Raw genomic sequence first — 15,039 nt, forward strand, 5'->3', positions numbered from 1 at the left:
GGGTCAGGACTGAGGGAGGGCTGCACGGTCAGAGGGTCAGTACTGAGGGAGTGCCGCACTGTCAGAGGGTCAGTACTGAGGGAGTGGCGCATGTCAGAGGGTCAGTACTGAGGGAGGGCTGCACTGTCAGAGGGTCAGTACTGAGGGAGGGCAGCACTGTCAGAGGGTCAGTACTGAGGGAGTGCTGCACTGTCAGAGGGTCAGTATTGAGGGAGGGCTGCATTGTCAGAGGGTCAGTATTGAGGGAGTGCCGCACTGTCAGAGGGTCAGTGCTGAGGGAGTGCCGCATGTCAGAGGGTCAGTACTGAGGGAGGGCTGCACTGTCAGAGTGTCAGTACTGAGGGAGTGCCGCGCTGTCAGAGGGTGAGTACTGAGGGAGGGCTGTTCTGTCAGATGGTCAGTACTGAGGGAAGACCACACTGTCAGAGGGTCAGTACTGAGGGAGTGCTGCACTGTCAGAGGGTCAGTACTGAGGGAGTGCTGTACTGTCAGAGGGTCGGTACTGAGGGAGTGCTGCACTGTCAAGGGTCAGTACTGAGGGAGTGCTGTACTGTCAGAGGGTCAGTACTGAGGGAAGACCTCACTGTCAGAGGGTCAGTACTGAGGGAGTGCTGCACTGTCAGAGGGTCAGTACTGAGGGAGTGCCGCACTGTCAGAGGGTCAGCACTGAGTGAGTGCCGCATTGTCAAGGGTCAGTACTGAGGGAGTGCTGCACTGTCAGAGGGTCAGTGTTGAGGGAGTGCTGCACTATAGGAGAGTCAGTACTGAGGGAGTGCTGCACTGTCAGAGGGTCAGTACTGAGGGAGTGCCGCACTGTCAAGGGTCAGTACTGAGGGAGTGCCGCACTGTCAGAGGGTCAGTACTGAGGGAGTGCTGCACTGTCAGAGGGTCAGTGCTGAGGGAGTGCTGCACTGTCAGAGGGTCAGAACTGAGGGAGTGCCGCACTGTCAGAGGGTCAGTACTGAGGGAGTGCTGCACTGTCAGAGGGTCAGAACTGAGGGAGTGCCGCACTGTCAGAGGGTCAGTGCTGAGGGAGTGCTGCACTGTCAGAGGGTCAGTACTGAGGCAGTGCTGCACTGTCAGAGGGTCAGTACTGAGGGAGTGCTGCACTGTCGGAGGGTCAGTACTGAGGGAGTGCGGCACTGTCAGAGGGTCAGTACTGAGGGAGTGCCGCACTGTCAGAGGGTCAGTGCTGAGGGAGTGCTGCACTGTCAGAGGGTCAGTACTGAGGGAGTGCTGCACTATCAGAGGGTCAGTACAGAGGGACAGCTGCACTATAGGAGAGTCAGTACTGAGGGAGTGCTGCACTGTCAGAGGGTCAGTACTGAGGGAGTGCTGCATGTCAGAGGGTCAGTACTGAGGGACAGCTGCACTATAGGAGAGTCAGTACTGAGGGAGTGCTGCACTGTCAGAGGGTCAGTACTGAGGGAGTGCCGCACTGTCAAGGGTCAGTACTGAGGGAGTGCTGCACTGTCAGAGGGTCAGTGCTGAGGGAGTGCCGCACTGTCACATTGTCAGTGCTGAGGGAGTGCTGCACTGTCAGAGGGTCAGTACTGAGGGAGTGCCGCTCTGTCGATGGGTCAGTACTGAGGGAGTGCTGCACTGTCAGAGGGTCAGTACTGAGGGAGTGCTGCACTATCAGAGGGTCAGTACAGAGGGAGTGCTGCATGTCAGAGGGTCAGTAATGAGGGAGTGCTGCACTACAGGAGAGTCAGTACTGAGGGAGTGTCGCACTCTCGGAGGGTCAGTACTGAGGGAGTGCTGTACTGTCAGAGGGTCAGTACTGAGGATGTGCTGCACTATCGGATGGTCAGTACTGAGGGAGTGCTGCACTGTCAGAGGGTCAGTACTGAGGGGGTGCCGCTCTGTCGACGGGTCAGTACTGAGGGAGTGCCGCACTATCGGAGAGTCAGTACTGAGGGAGTGCTGCACTATCGGAGGGTCAGTACTGAGGGAGTGCTATACTGTCGGAGGGTCGGTACTGAGGGAGTGCTGCACTATCAGAGGGTCAGTACTGAGGGAGTGCTGCTCTGTCAGAGGGTCAGTACTGAGGGAGGGCTGCACTGTCAGAGGGTCAGTACTGAGGGAGTGCCGCACTGTCAGAGGGTCAGTACTGAGGGAGCCCGCACTGTCAGAGGGTCAGTACTGAGGGAGCGCTGCACTGTCAGAGGGTCAGTACTGAGGGAGTGCTGCACTGTCAGAGGGTCAGTACTGAGGGAGTGCAGCACTGTCAGAGGGTCAGTACTGGGGGAGCGCCGCACTGTCAGAGGGTCAGTACTGAGGGAGTGCAGCACTGTCAGAGGGTCAGTACTGAGGGAGTGCAGCACTGTCAGAGGGTCAGTACAGGGGGAGTGCCGCACTGTCAGAGGGTCAGTACTGAGGGAGTGCTGCACTGTCAGAGGTTCAGTACTGAGTGAGTGCCGCACTGTCAGAGGGTCAGTACTGAGGGAGTGCTGCACTGTCAGAGGGTCAGTACTGAGGGAGGGCAGCACTGTCAGAGGGTGAGTATTGAGGGAGTGCCGCACTGTCAGAGGGTCAGTACTGAGGGAGGGCTGGACTGTCAGAGGGTCAGTACTGAGGGAGGGCTGCACGGTCAGAGGGTCAGTACTGAGGGAGTGCCGCACTGTCAGAGGGTCAGTACTGAGGGAGTGCCGCACTGTCAGAGGGTCAGCACTGAGGGAGGGCTGCACTGTCGGAGGGTCAGTGCTGAGGGAATGCTGCACTGTCAGAGGGTCAGTACTGAGGGAGTGCCGCACTGTCAGAGGGTCAGTGCTGAGGGAGTGCCGCATGTCAGAGGGTCAGTACTGAGGGAGTGCTGCACTGTCAGAGGGTCAGTATTGAGGGAGTGCCGCACTGTCAGAGGGTCAGTACTGAGGGAGTGCCGCACTGTCAGAGGGTCAGTACTGAGGGAGTGCCGCACTGTCAGAGGGTCAGTACTGAGGGAGTGCCGCTCTGTCAGAGGGTCAGTACTGAGGGAGTGCTGCACTGTCAGTGGGTCAGTACTGAGGGAGGGCTGCACTGTCAGAGGGTCAGTAATGAGGGAGTGCCGCACTGTCAGAGGTTCAGTACTGAGGGAGTGCTGCACTGTCAGAGGGTCAGTATTGAGGGAGTGCCGCACTGTCAGAGGGTCAGTACTGAGGGAATGCTGCACTGTCAGAGGGTCAGTATTGAGGGAGTGCTGCACGGTCAGAGGGTCAGTACTGAGGGAGTGCCGCACTGTCAGAGGGTCAGTACTGAGGGAGTGCTGCACTGTCAGAGGGTCAGTGCTGAGGGAGTGCCGCATGTCAGAGGGTCAGTACTGAGGGAGTGCTGCACGGTCAGAGGGTCAGTGCTGAGGGAGTGCCGCATGTCAGAGGGTCAGTACTGAGGGAGGGCTTCACTGTCAGAGGGTCAGTACTGAGGGAGTGCCGCGCTGTCAGAGGGTGAGTACTGAGGGAGGGCTGTACTGTCAGATGGTCAGTACTGAGGGAAGACCACACTGTCAGAGGGTCAGTACTGAGGGAGTGCTGCACTGTCAGAGGGTCAGTACTGAGGGAGTGATGTACTGTCAGAGGGTCGGTACTGAGGGAGTGCTGCACTGTCAAGGGTCAGTACTGAGGGAGTGCTGTACTGTCAGAGGGTCAGTACTGAGGGAAGACCTCACTGTCAGAGGGTCAGTACTGAGGGAGTGCTGCACTGTCAGAGGGTCAGTACTGAGGGAGTGCCGCACTGTCAGAGGGTCAGCACTGAGGGAGTGCCGCATTGTCAAGGGTCAGTACTGAGGGAGTGCTGCACTGTCAGAGGGTCAGTGCTGAGGGAGTGCTGCACTATAGGAGAGTCAGTACTGAGGGAGTGCTGCACTGTCAGAGGGTCAGTACTGAGGGAGTGCCGCACTGTCAAGGGTCAGTACTGAGGGAGTGCTGCACTGTCAGAGGGTCAGTGCTGAGGGAGTGCCGCACTGTCAGAGGGTCAGTACTGAGGGAGTGCCGCACTGTCAGTGGGTCAGTACTGAGAGTGCTGCACTGTCAGAGGGTCAGTGCTGAGGGAGTGCTGCACTGTCAGAGGGTCAGTACTGAGGGAGTGCTGCACTATCAGAGGGTCAGTACAGAGGGAGTGCTGCATGTCAGAGGGTCAGTACTGAGGGACTGCTGCACTATAGGAGAGTCAGTACTGAGGGAGTGCTGCACTGTCAGAGGGTCAGTACTGAGGGAGTGCCGCACTGTCAAGGGTCAGTACTGAGGGAGTGCTGCACTGTCAGAGGGTCAGTGCTGAGGGAGTGCCGCACTGTCAGAGGGTCAGTGCTGAGGGAGGGCTGCACTGTCAGAGGGTCAGTACTGAGGGAGTGCGGCTCTGTCGATGGGTCAGTACTGAGGGAGTGCTGCACTGTCAGAGGGTCAGTACTGAGGGAGTTCTGCACTACAGGAGAGTCAGTACTGAGGGAGTGTCGCACTATCGGAGGGTCAGTACTGAGGGAGTGCTGTACTGTCAGAGGGTCAGTACTGAGGATGTGCTGCACTATCGGATGGTCAGTACTGAGGGAGTGCTGCACTGTCAGAGGGTCAGTACCAAGGGAGTGCCGCTCTGTCGACGGGTCAGTACTGAGGGAGTGCCGCACTATCGGAGAGTCAGTACTGAGGGAGTGCTGCACTATCGGAGGGTCAGTACTGAGGGAGTGCTATACTGTCGGAGGGTCGGTACTGAGGGAGTGCTGCACTATCAGAGGGTCAGTACTGAGGGAGTGCTGCACTGTCAGAGGGTCAGTACTGAGGGAGGGCTGCACTGTCAGAGGGTCAGTACTGAGGGAGTGCTGTACTGTCAGATGGTCAGTACTGAGGGAAGACCGCACTGTCAGAGGGTCAGTACTGAGGGAGTGCTGCACTGTCAGAGGGTCAGTCCTGAGGGAGTGCCGCACTGTCAGAGGGTCAGTACTGAGGGAGCCCGCACTGTCAGAGGGTCAGTACTGAGGGAGCGCCGCACTGTCAGAGGGTCAGTACTGAGGGAGTGCTGCACTGTCAGAGGGTCAGTACTGAGTGAGTGCAGCACTGTCAGAGGGTCAGTACTGGGGGAGCGCCGCATTGTCAGAGGGTCAGTACTGAGGGAGTGCAGCACTGTCAGAGGGTCAGTACTGAGGGAGTGCAGCATTGTCAGAGGGTCAGTACTGGGGGAGTGCCGCACTGTCAGAGGGTCAGTACTGAGGGAGTGCTGCACTGTCAGAGGTTCAGTACTGAGTGAGTGCCGCACTGTCAGAGGGTCAGTACTGAGGGAGTGCTGCACTGTCAGAGGGTCAGTACTGAGGGAGGGCAGCACTGTCAGAGGGTGAGTATTGAGGGAATGCCGCACTGTCAGAGGGTCAGTACTGAGGGAGGGCTGGACTGTCAGAGGGTCAGTACTGAGGGAGGGCTGCACGGTCAGAGGGTCAGTACTGAGGGAGTGCCGCACTGTCAGAGGGTCAGTACTGAGGGAGTGCCGCACTGTCAGAGGGTCAGCACTGAGGGAGGGCTGCACTGTCGGAGGGTCAGTACTGAGGGAGTGCTGCACTGTCAGAGGGTCAGTACTGAGGGTGTGCTGCACTATCGGATGGTCAGTACTGAGGGAGTGCCGCACTGTCAAGGGTCAGTACTGAGGGAGTGCTGCACTGTCAGAGGGTCAGTACTGAGGGAGTGCCGCTCGGTCGATGGGTCAGTACTGAGGGAGTGCTGTACAGTCAGAGGGTCAGTACTGAGGGAGTGCTGCACTATCGGAGAGTCAGTACTGAGGGAGTGCCGCTCTGTCATAGGGTCAGTACTGAGGGAGTGCTGCACTGTCAGAGGGTCAGTACTGAGGGAGTGCTGTACTGTCAGAGGGTCAGCACTGAGGGAGTGCTGCACTATCAGAGGGTCAGTACTGCGGGGGTGCTGCACTGTCAGAGGGTCAGTACTGAGGGGGTGCCGCACTGTCAGAGGGTCAGTACTGAGGGAGTGCTGCACTGTCAGAGGGTCAGTACTGAGGGAGTGCGGCACTGTCAGAAGGTCAGTACTGAGGGAGTGCCGCACTGTCAGAGTGTCTGTACTGAGGGAGTGCTGCACTATCGGAGGGTCAGTACTGAGGGAGTGCTGCACTATCGGAGGGTCAGTGCTGAGGGAGTGCCGCACTATCGGAGGGTCAGTACTGAGGGAATGTCGCACTGTCAGAGGGTCAGTACTGTGGGAGTGCCGCATTGTCAGAGGGTCAGTACTGAGGGAGTGCTGCACTGTCAGAGGGTCAGTACTGAGGGAAGACCGCACTGTCAGAGGGTCAGTACTGAGGCAGTGCTGCAATGTCAGAGGGTCAGTACTGAGGGAGTTCTGCACTATAGGAGAGTCAGTACTGAGAGAGTGTCGCACTATCGGATGGTCAGTACTGAGGGAGTGCTGTACTGTCAGAGGGTCAGTATGAGGGTGTGCTGCACTATCGGATGGTCAGTACTGAGGGAGTGCCGCACTGTCAAGGGTCAGTACTGAGGGAGTGCTGCACTGTCAGAGGGTCAGTACTGAGGGAGTGCCGCTCTGTCGATGGGTCAGTCCTGAGGGAGTGCTGTACAGTCAGATGGTCAGTACTGAGGGAGTGCTGCACTATCGGAGAGTCAGTACTGTGGGATTGCTGCACTGTCAGAGGGTCAGTACTGAGGGATTGCTTCACTGTCAGAGGGTCAGTACTGAGGGAGTGCTGCCCTGTCAGAGGGGCAGTACTGAGGGAGTGGCGCTCTGTCAGAGGGTCAGTCCTGTTAGAGTGCTGCACTGTCAGACGGTCAGTACTGAGGGAGTGCCGCTCTGTCAGAGGGTCAGTACTGAGGGAGTGCTGCACTGTCAGAGGGTCAGTACTGAGGGAGTGCGGCACTGTCAGAGGGTCAGTACTGAGGGAGTGCCGCACTATCGGAGGGTCAGTACTGAGGGAATGTCGCACTGTCAGAGGGTCAGTACTGTGGGAGTGCCGCATTGTCAGAGGGTCAGTACTGAGGGAGTGCTGCACTGTCAGAGGGTCAGTACTGAGGGAGTGCCGCACTATCGGAGGGTTAGTACTGAGGGAATGTCGCACTGTCAGAGGGTCAGTACTAAAGGAGTGCTGCACTGTCAGAGGGTGAGTGCTGAGGGCGTGCTGTACTGTCAGAGGGTCAGTACTGAGGCAGTGCTGCAGTGTCAGAGCGTCAGTACTGAGGGAGTGCCGCTCTGTCAGAGGGTCAGTACTGAGGGAGTGCTGCACTGTCAGAGGGTCAGTACTGAGGGAGCGCTGCCCTGTCAGAGGGTCAGTACTGAGGGAGTGCTATACTGTCAGAGGGTCAGTACTGAGGGAGTGCTGTACTGTCAGAGTGTCAGTACTGAGGGAGTGCCGCACTGTCAGAGTGTCAGTACTGAGGGAGTGCTGCACTGTCAGACGGTCAGTACTGAGGGAGTGCCGCACTGTCAGAGGGTCAGTACTGAGGGAGGGCTGCACGGTGAGAGGGTCCGTACTGAGGGAGTGCCGCACTGTCAGAGGGTCAGTTCTGAGGGAGTGCCGCACTGTCGGAGGGTCAGTACTGAGGGAGTGCCGCACTGTCAGAGGGTCAGTACTGAGGGAGTGCTGCACTGTCGGAGGGTCAGTACTGAGGGAGTGCCGCACTGTCAGAGGGTCAGTACTGAGGGAGTGCTGCACTGTCAGAGGGTCAGTACTGAGGGAGTGCTGCACTGTCAGAGGGTCAGTACTGAGGGAGTGCTGCACTGTCAGAGGGTCAGTACTGAGGGAGTGCCGCACTGTCAGAGGGTCAGTACTGAGGGAGTGCTGCACTGTCAGAGGGTCAGCAGTGAGGGAGTGCTGCACTGTCAGAGGGTCAGTATTGAGGGAGTGCTGCACTGTCAGAGGGTCAGTACTGTGGGAGTCCTGCACTGTCAGAGGGTCAGTACTGAGGGAGTGCCGCACTGTCAGAGGGTCAGTACTGAGGGAGTGCTGCACTGTCAGAGGGTCAGCACTGAGGGAGTGCTGTACTTCATTCGGACAAAGGGTAAAGTCGGGGGCAGGGGGGCTGTCAGTATCTCTCACGGGTGGACCCTCCTGATCTCTCGTTGCACCTGTAGAATTGGAGAGGAGAAGATTTGGTAAGTGGCGGAGGGGGCGGGGGTGGGGGTGGGGGGGGGGGGGGGGGAGGGGGGGGAATTATTCCTGCTTCCGACAACCAGGTGGGAGAAAAAAAACCTTCGCTTCTGATCCGGCGCAGCGCAGCTGATAATGGGATCATGCTGTGCGCACCCCAGGCGTCGCCGCAGCGCACCGAGGGATGTCCTTATCGCTTCCTCGTGGGGGCTTACCTATTACTTTCAGCTGACATTTCCGCTCTCCCTTTGATTAGCCCAACTTGTTATTTTGAGCTCACTTCCTTAATAACATCCTCGCCCAGCTTGTGGAACCAGCTCTGCAACTTTCCACCTTCCGCGGGGAGTTCTCAATCAGTGCGGGCGAGCGAGGCAGAAAGAGAGAGAGAGAGAGACAGATCTCAGCATCGCACAAAAGCAGGAAGCCTCGGAGATATATCTCCCCCGACGATACATCGCACGTCCGTGGAAGACCAGGGAACACCCCCCTGTGTTGGGCATCGTTCAGGTCGGGCATCCTCCAAAGGAACCAGGACAGCCCCCTTTCCCTGGAACCCCCCCCCCCCCACCCCCCCACACACCCCCCCCGACCCCCATCTAGCCTCTGGTACCCCCTCATCCCACCCGCTTCTTCTACCACACCCCCCCCAGCCGGCGGCGAACCTGACAGCTCCGCCACCCCGACCTGAGCTCGCTGGTATGTACCGAATTGTTCTGCTGTTTCCCATAGTGGGTTGTGGGCTGAGGAGTGGCAGCAAATGAGAGCATGAGGCACCCAGCATGTCTACAGTTTAGAGAGAGATGGACAGAGGAAGACAGAGAGAGAGAGAGAGAGAGCTGGAAACAGAGAGCGCTGGAGAGTCAGTGCACTTAATATAGGAGTGAGTTACAGACTGGAATCTAATCGAGGGGTTCGGGTGGTTTATATATAGAATAACAGATACCCGAGAGTGAGTTACAGACTGGAATCTAATCGAGGGGTGTGGGTGGTTTATATATAGAATAACAGATACCCGGGAGTGAGTTACAGACTGGAATCTATTCGAGGGGTTTGGGTAGTTTATATATAGAAGAACAGATACCCGGGAGTGAGTTACAGACTGGAATCTAATCGAGGGGTTCGGGTGGTTTATATATAGAATAACAGATACCCGGGAGTGAGTTACAGACTGGAATCTAATCGAGGGGTTCGGGTGGTTTATATATAGAATAACAGATACCCGGGAGTGAATTACAGACTGGAATCTAATCGAGGTGTTCGGGTGGTTTATATATAGAATTACAGATACCCGGGAGTGAGTTACAGACTGGAATCTAATCGAGGGGTTTGGGTGGTTTATACATAGAATAACAGATACCCGGGAGTGAGTTACAGACTGGAATCTAATCGAGGGGTTTGGGTGGTTTATACATAGAATAACAGATACCCGGGAGTGAGTTACAGACTGGAATCTATTCGAGGGGTTTGGGTGGTTTATACATAGAAGAACAGATACCCGGGAGTGAGTTACAGACTGGAATCTAATCGAGGGGTTTGGGTGGTTTATATATAGAATAACAGATACCCGGGAGTGAGTTACAGACTGGAATCTAATCGAGGGGTTTGGGTGGTTTATATATAGAATAACAGATACCCGGGTGTGAGTTACAGACTGGAATCTAATCGAGGGGTTTGGGTGGTTTACATACAGAATAACAGATACCCGGGAGAGAGTTACAGACTGGAATCTAATCGAGGGGTTTGGGTGGTTTATATATAGAAGAACAGATACCCGGGAGTGAGTTACAGACTGGAATCTAATCGAGGGGTTTGGGTGGTTTATATATAGAATAACAGATACCCGGGTGTGAGTTACAGACTGGAATCTAATCGAGTGGTTTGGGTGGTTTACATACAGAATACCAGATACCCGGGAGTGAATTACAGATTGGAATCTAATCGAGGGGTTCGGGTGGTTTATATATAGAATAACAGATACCCGGGAGTGAGTTACAGACTGGAATCTAATCGAGGAGTTTGGGTGGTTTACATACAGAATAACAGATACCCGGGAGTGAGTTACAGACTGGAATCTAATCGAGGGGTTCGGGTGGTTTATATATAGAATAACAGATACCCGGGAGTGAGTTACAGACTGGAATCTAATCGAGGGGTTTGGGTGGTTTATATATAGAATAACAGATACCCGGAAGTGAGTTACAGACTGGAATCTAATCGAGGACTTTGGGTGGTTTATATATAGAATAACAGATACCCGGGAGTGAGTTAGAGACTGGAATCTAATCGAGGGGTTTGGGTTGTTTATATACAGAATAACAGATACCCGGGAGTGAGTTACAGACTGGAATCTAATCGAGGGGTTCGGGTGGTTTATATATAGAATAACAGATACCCGGGAGTGAGTTACAGACTGGAATCTAATCGAGGGGTTCGGGTGGTTTATATATAGAATAACAGATACCCGGGAGTGAGTTACAGACTGGAATCTAATCGAGGGGTTTGGGTGGTTTATATATAGAATAACAGATACCCGGAAGTGAGTTACAGACTGGAATCTAATCGAGGAGTTTGGGTGGTTTATATATAGAATAACAGATACCCGGGAGTGAGTTACAGACTGGAATCTAATCGAGGGGTTTGGGTGGTTTATATATAGAATAACAGATACCCGGGGGTGAGTTACAGACTGGAATCTAATCGAGGAGTTTGTGCGGTTTATATATAGAATAACAGATACCCAGGAGTGAGTTACAGACTGGAATCTAATCGAGGAGTTTGGGTGGTTTATATATAGAATAACAGATACCCAGGAGTGAGTTACAGACTGGAATCTAATCGAGGGGTTCGGGTGGTTTATATATAGAATAACAGATACCCGGGAGTGAATTACAGACTGGAATCTAATCGAGGGGTTTGGGTGGTTTATAAATAGAATAACAGATACCCGGGAGTGAGTTACAGACTGGAATCTAATCGAGGGGTGTGGGTGGTTTATATATAGAATAACAGATACCCGGGAGTGAGTTACAGACTGGAATCTAATCGAGGGGTTTGGGTGGTTTATATATAGAATAACAGATACCCGGGAGTGAGTTACAGACTGGAATCTAATCGAAGGGTGTGGGTGGTTTATATATAGAATAACAGATACCCGGGGGTGAGTTACAGACTGGAATCTAATCGAGGAGTTTGTGCGGTTTATATATAGAATAACAGATACCCGGGAGTGAGTTACAGACTGGAATCTAATCGAGGAGTTTGGGTGGTTTATATATAGAATAACAGATACCCGGGAGTGAGTTACAGACTGGAATCTAATCGAGGGGTTCGGGTGGTTTATATATAGAATAACAGATACCCGGGAGTGAATTACAGACTGGAATCTAATCGAGGGGTTTGGGTGGTTTATATATAGAATAAAAGATACCCGGGAGTGAGTTACAGACTGGAATCTAATCGAGGGGTGTGGGTGGTTTATATATAGAATAACAGATACCCGGGAGTGAGTTACAGGCTGGAATCTAATCGAGGAGTTTGGGTGGTTTATATATAGAATAACAGATACCCGGGAGTGAGTTACAGACTGGAATCTAATCGAGGGGTGTGGGTGGTTTATATATAGAATAACAGATACCTGGGAGTGAGTTACAGACTGGAATCTAATCGAGGGGTTCGGTTGGTTTATATATTGAATAACAGATACCCGGGAGTGAGTTACAGACTGGAATCTAATCGAGGGGTTTGGGTGGTTTATATATAGAATAACAGATACCCGGGAGGGAGTTACAGACTGGAATCTAATCGAGGGGTTCTCGTGGTTTATACATAGAATAAGAGATACCCGGGAGTGAGTTACAGACTGGAATCTAATCGAGGGGTTTGGGTGGTTTATATATAGAACAACAGATAGCCGGGAGTGAGTTACAGACTGGAATCTAATCGAGGGGTTTGGGTGGTTTATATATAGAATAACAGAGGGAGTGAGTTACAGACTGGAATCTAATCGAGGGGTTCGGGTGGTTTATATATAGAACAACAGATACCCGGGAGTGTGTTACAGACTGGAATCTAATCGAGGGGTTCGGGTGGTTTATATATAGAACAACAGATACCCGAGAGTGAGTTACAGACTGGAATCTAATCGAGGGGTTTGGGTGGTTTATATATAGACTAACAGATACGCTGGAGTGAGTTACAGACTGGAATCTAATCGACGGGTTCGGGTGGATTATATATAGAATAACAGACACTCGGGATTGAGTTAGAGACTGGAATCTAATCGAGGGGTTTGGGTGGTTTATATATAGAATAACTGATACCCGAGAGTGAGTTACAGACTGGAATCTAATCGAGGGGTTTGGGTGGTTTATATATAGGATAACTGATACCTGGGAGTGAGTTACAGACTGGAATCTAATCGAGGGGTTCGGGGGGTTAATATATAGAATAACAGATACCCGGGAGTGAGTTACAGACTGGAATCTAATCGAGGGGTTTGGGTGGTTTATATAGAGAATAACAGGTACCCGGGAGTGAGTTACAGACTGGAATCTAATCGAGGGGTTTGGGTGGTTTATATATAGAATAACAGATACCCGGGAGTGAGTTACAGACTGGAATCTAATCGAGGGGTTTGGGTGGTGTAGAGATAGAATAACAGATACCCGGGAGTGAGTTACAGACTGGAATCTAATCGAGCGGTTTGGGTGTTTATATATAGAATAACAGATACCCGAGAGTGAGTTACAGACTGGAATCTAATCGAGGGGTTTGGGTGGTTTATATATAGACTAACAGATACGCGGGAGTGAGTTACAGACTGGAAATTAATCGAGGGGTTTGGGTGGTTTAGAGATAGAATAATAGATACCCGGGAGTGAGTTACAGACTGGAATCTAATCGAGGGGTTCGGGTGGTTTATATATAGAATAACAGATACCCAGGAGTGAGTTACAGACTGGAATCTAATCGAAGCGTTCGGGTGGTTTATATATAGAATAACAGATACCCGGGAGTGAGTTACAGACTGGAATCTAATCAAGGGATTTGGGTTGTTTATATATAGAATAACAGATACCCGGGAGTGAGTTAGAGACTGGAATCTAATCGAGGGGTTTGGGTGGTTTATATATAGAATAACAGATACCCGAGAGTGAGTTAGAGACTGGAATCTAATCTAGGGGTTTGGGTGGTTTATATAGAGAATAACAGATACCCGGGAGTGAGTTACAGACTGGAATCTAATCGAGGGGTTTGGGTTGTTTATATATAGAATAACAGATACCCGGGAGTGAGTTACAGACTGGAATCCAATCGAGGTTTTTGGGTGGTTTATATCTGGAATAACAGAAACCTGGGAGTGAGTTACAGACTGGAATCTAATCGAGTGGTTCAGGTGGTTTACATACAGAATAACAGATACCCGGGAGTGAGTTAGAGACTGGAATCTAATCGAGGGGTTCGGTTGGTTTTTTATAGAATAACAGATACCCGGGAGTGTGTTAGAGACTGGAATCTAATTGAGGGATTGAAGTGGTTTATATATAGAATAACAGATACCCGGGAGTGAGTTCCAGACTGGAATCTAATCGAGGGGTTCTCATGGTTTATATGTAGAATAACAGATACCCGGGAGGGAGTTACAGACTGGAATCTAATCGAGGGGTTCTCGTGGTTTATACATAGAATAAGAGATACCCGGGAGTCAGTTACAGACTGGAAACTAATCGAGTGGTTTGGGTGGTTTATATATAGAATAACAGATACCCGGCAGTGAGTTATAGACTGGAATCTAATCAAGCGGATTGGGTGGTTTATATATAGAATAACAGATACCCGGGAGTGAGTTACAGACTGGAATCTAATCGAGGGGTTTGGGTGGTTTATATATAGAATAACAAATACCGGGAGTGAGTTACAGACTGGAATCTAATCGAGGGGTTCGGGTGGTTTTTTTATAGAATAACAGATACCCGGGAGTGAGTTACAGACTGGAATCTAATCGAGGGGTGTGGGTGGTTTATAGATAGAATAACAGATACCCGGGAATGAGTTACAGACTGGAATCTGATCGAGGGGTTCGGGTTTTTTATATATAGAACAACAGATACCCGAGAGTGAGTTACAGACTGGAATCTAATCGAGGGGTTCGGGTGGTTTATATATAGAATAACAGATACCAAGTAGGGAGTTACAGACTGGAATCTAATCGAGGGGTTAGGGTGGGTTAAATAGAATAACAGACACCCGGGAGGGAGTTACAGACTGGAATCTAATCGAGGGGTTTGGGTGGTTTATATATAGAATAACAGATACCCGAGAGTGAGTTACAGACTGGAATCTAATCGAGGGGTTTGGGTGGTTTATATATAGAATAACAGATACCCGAGAGTGAGTTACAGACTGGAATCTAATCGAGTGGTTTGGGTGGTTTATATACAGAATAACAGATACCCGAGAGTGAGTTACAGACTGGAATCTAATCGAGGGGTTTGGGTGGTTTATATATAGACTAACAGATATGCGGGAGTGAGTTACAGACTGGAAATTAATCGAGGGGTTTGGGTGGTTTAGAGATAGAATAACAGATACCCGGGAGTGAGTTACAGACTGGAATCTAATCGAGGGGTTCGGGTGGTTTATATATAGAATAACAGATACCCAGAAGTGAGTTACAGACTGGAATCTAATCGAAGCGTTCGGGTGGTTTATATATAGAATAACAGATACCCGGGAGTGAGTTACAGACTGGAATCTAATCGAGGGATTTGGGTTGTTTATATATAGAATAACAGATACCCGGGAGTGAGTTACAGACTGGAATCTAATCGAGGGGTTTGGGTGGTTTATATATAGGATAACTGATACCTGGGAGTGAGTTACAGACTGGAATCTAATCGAGGGGTTCGGGGGGTTTATATATAGAATAACAGATACCCGGGAGTGAGTTACAGACTAGAATCTAATCGAGGGGTTTGG

The 15,039-nt window shown here is 51.7% G+C and overlaps 1 protein-coding gene across 1 annotated transcript in view; it reads left to right on the forward strand.

The window, feature by feature from the left end:
• Positions 1 to 8,410: 8,410 nt before the first annotated feature.
• The window catches only part of LOC140419821 (adenylate cyclase type 2-like), a 170,278-nt gene continuing 163,649 nt past the window's right edge, over positions 8,411 to 15,039 (forward strand). The window contains exon 1 of the mRNA XM_072503843.1: positions 8,411 to 8,757. The gene's annotated coding sequence lies outside the window, so the exon portion shown is untranslated. The remainder of the gene's footprint in view (positions 8,758 to 15,039) is intronic.

This window comes from Scyliorhinus torazame, chromosome 5 (assembly GCF_047496885.1).
Source record: "Scyliorhinus torazame isolate Kashiwa2021f chromosome 5, sScyTor2.1, whole genome shotgun sequence".
Taxonomy (NCBI): Eukaryota; Metazoa; Chordata; class Chondrichthyes; order Carcharhiniformes; family Scyliorhinidae; genus Scyliorhinus; species Scyliorhinus torazame.